This window comes from Phascolarctos cinereus, unplaced genomic scaffold (genome assembly GCF_003287225.1).
Source record: "Phascolarctos cinereus isolate Bilbo 61053 unplaced genomic scaffold, phaCin_HiC Scaffold_3;HRSCAF=262, whole genome shotgun sequence".
Taxonomy (NCBI): Eukaryota; Metazoa; Chordata; class Mammalia; order Diprotodontia; family Phascolarctidae; genus Phascolarctos; species Phascolarctos cinereus.
Genome location: NW_027555736.1, coordinates 175,306,065 through 175,309,342, shown reverse-complemented (window position 1 = coordinate 175,309,342; position 3,278 = coordinate 175,306,065). Strand labels below are relative to the sequence as shown.

Genomic DNA, 3,278 nt, shown 5'->3' with positions numbered 1-3,278 from the left:
GAATACAACTATTACCATGATGAAGCCTCAGAATGCATTTTAGAGTTCTCTGATTAAGATGTGGATTAAGCAATTTATTTTGAATTTACATAGGAATCTCTTTGTAGCTCTTCTTGACAATTTTTTTTTTCCGGCTAGGTAATGCAGTTAAGTGACTTGCCCAGGGTCACACAGCTAGTAAGTGTTATGTGTCTGAGGCCGGATTTAAACTCAGGTTGTTCTGAATTCAGGGCCAGTGCTCTATCCACTGTGCCACCTAGCTTCTCCATCTTCTTGACAAATTTGATAGTTATCTTCCCCTATTGGTCTGCAGTTGGAATCACAAAATTATTGAATGTTAATTATGGTTGGGGTATTTGAGACATTATCTATATCAGGTATTTCTCAACTTTTAAAAAAAGTTTTATTGACTTTTTTAGTACCCCTTGGCTTTTAGCAAACTTTTACATACCCTTTATTCAATATGGAAGGAAATAAATTCTAGAATCTGTCATAAATAAGTATGATAAGACAAAATAAAAAATATTAATTTTTCATATAATTGAATTGTATGGATTTAAACTTAACATTAAATTAAATTTAATAAAAAGAAAATAATATTTTATTAGCACATACTTTTGCTATAACAAAGTTGTTAAAAATTTCTCAGAACACAGTTAAATTAGTGTGAGCCATGATTTTATTTCTTGTTAACCAACAGTTTTATTCTCAGTATAGTTTTTGAAAGAAATATTTGCATATGATGTTCAGCCTCCAGTTTCTTTTTTGCCTTGGATTTCATTGAGAACAGGATTGATAATCCTGATTCACAGAGAATAATTTTTAAAATGTGCTGAAAGCTACATGGAAAATTTTAAAAAATAAGAATTCTTTTCCAAGTTTATGCCAAACATTTGACTTCATTGGTTGATTTACAATTTGAAGCTTCTGGTTATTCTAGGGAATCAATCAAATCATCTTTCACTTGGTGAAATTTGTTTTTGATTTTTTTTCTAACACATTGTGAAAAGACTTCTTATCCAGACCCCATTCACTCAGCTTTGATCAGCTTTCCATCATCTGTCTCTTTTTTTCTTTTTTGGATATTCTCCCTTTTCCAGCCCACCTCCACTTATTTACCATTCTCTCTTCCATCCATAATTTTTTTTAAAGGTAATGCTATTATTTTTGGAATATTTCTATAAGACAATATAGTTTTTTTTCAAATATTCCACATACCCCTTTGACCAGATGTTCCTTTTCCCTTGGGGTTTGTGCATCTCACATAGGTACCCATAGTGTCTCAAATCATATTGCCATATATATCATTGCAAGACTGGTTAAAGAATATAAGGTTTGATTTCATATTTATGTGGGAAAATATTTATTTGAGCATTAAAGTTGTAAGTTCTTTCATATCCTAAAAATTATTTTTCTCATTTCTCCAGGAGGCTTTATAGTAAATACTTGAATGAATGACTGAAGTGAATCATTCTACATTGTCTGAATTTGTGTGTTGGGACTTTGTGATTCATGGGCCTTTAGATTTTCTTTTTTATTTCAATATTGATACTCTACCTGTGCATTGTTTTAGGTAATATCTTTATTGTGATTTTAGTTACCACTGACCACCATCTTCATTCTCCCATGTATTTCCTATTGGCCAACCTCTCTTTTGTTGATTTGTTCCTTTCATCAGTCACTACTCCAAAGATGATCACAGATTTGCTCAAGGAAAACAAAACCATCTCCTTTGGGGGCTGCATGTGTCAGATCCTCTTTGTGCATTTTGCTGGAGGGTGTGAGATGGTGCTATTTGTGGCCATGGCCTATGACTGCTATGTTTCCATATGCAAGCCACTCCACTCCACATCATTGTATTGCTGAGAACAGCTAAGTTAATCATGAGCCAAGGAAGATGCATTTGGCTTGGAATGATCTCATGGACTATTGGATTTGTACAGTCTATGAGTCAATTGGTTATGATTATGGAGCTGCCTTTCTGTGGCCCTAGAGTAGTGAACATTTTTTTCTGTGACATCCCACTGGTGATTGAGCTTGCCTGCACTGATTCTTATTACCTGGGAATATTGATGTATTCTGAAAGTGGTGTTCTTGGTATGACATGCTTCATTGTCTTACTGATCTCCTATACTTACATCCTACTCACAAGTCTGCCATCACTCCAAAGGTGCGGTATCCAAGGCACTCTACACTTGCACTGCTCATATCATGGTGGTAGTGTTATTCTTTGGACCCTGCATCTTTATCTATGTATGGCCACTTAACATAACATCAGTGGATAAATTTCTTGCTGTGTTTTACTCAGTCATCACACCTCTCCTGAATCCAGCTATCTATACCTTTAGAAACAAAGAGATGAAAGTTTCCCTGAGAAGATTTAAGAGTCAGTATGTTAGTTCTAGGTGGAATTTGTAAGAGCTTTGTAATTAGTAGTTCCATGTTTTACGCATCTCAGTGGACCAATTAGTGTCTGTAAATATGTTGCATAAAATTCCAGATACTTTTTTTGCAAACAAAAATTATCAATATCCCGTATACCAATTAATGTGTTGATAATCAAATTAATAATTTATTATGTTATTCATTATTAGCATATTATTCATTATAATTTATAATAATTAATTTAATAAATTAAATACACATCTTACTCTAGAAATTTAATGCCTAAGTCTTCATGAGCAATGCTCCATAATGACTTGTTTTCATGTCTCCAGAAAAATCCATCTATCCTGATACATCTCTATATGACTAGACTTTATCTCTCATGCTGTACCAGTGGCTTCATTGAAATAGCAACTGGTTTTGTGACTGTGTCCATCTTGAAGTTCAACATAGAATGTAAGCTTCAGGGACTATTTCATTTTTGTCTTTGTGTCTTTGACACTGAGTTCACTGGTTGATACACAGTAGCCATTTAATAAATGCTTGTTGATTGGCTGATTGAGGACTTGCACTTAATTAACCTTCATCACAACTGGGATCTTGAAAATTGTGGGTGATTATGATTAATCTAACAAATATGTGACTTTTGTATAACGGGAAAAATGAAACAGAATTACTACCTCTTCCTTTTATCCTTCCCTCTCACCTAAAGAGAAAATGGAAAAAAAAAATTAAGGGGAAGAAAAATGTAATATAGAAGGTTACTAGGAGCATACAGGTTGTAGATGTCATTTTAGAGTGTTTTTCACCCAGTCAGAAGGAATTAAATGAAAGTAAGCATTACATTTCCTCTATTAATCCCTCCAATTTCAAGCACAAATCTTGCAATTGCT

General features: G+C 33.6%; 1 pseudogene; it reads left to right on the top strand.

Annotated features, from left to right (window-relative positions):
* Positions 1 to 1,454: 1,454 nt before the first annotated feature.
* Positions 1,455 to 2,418, top strand: LOC110196890 (olfactory receptor 4K14-like; annotated as a pseudogene).
* The last annotated feature ends 860 nt before the right edge of the window (positions 2,419 to 3,278 follow it).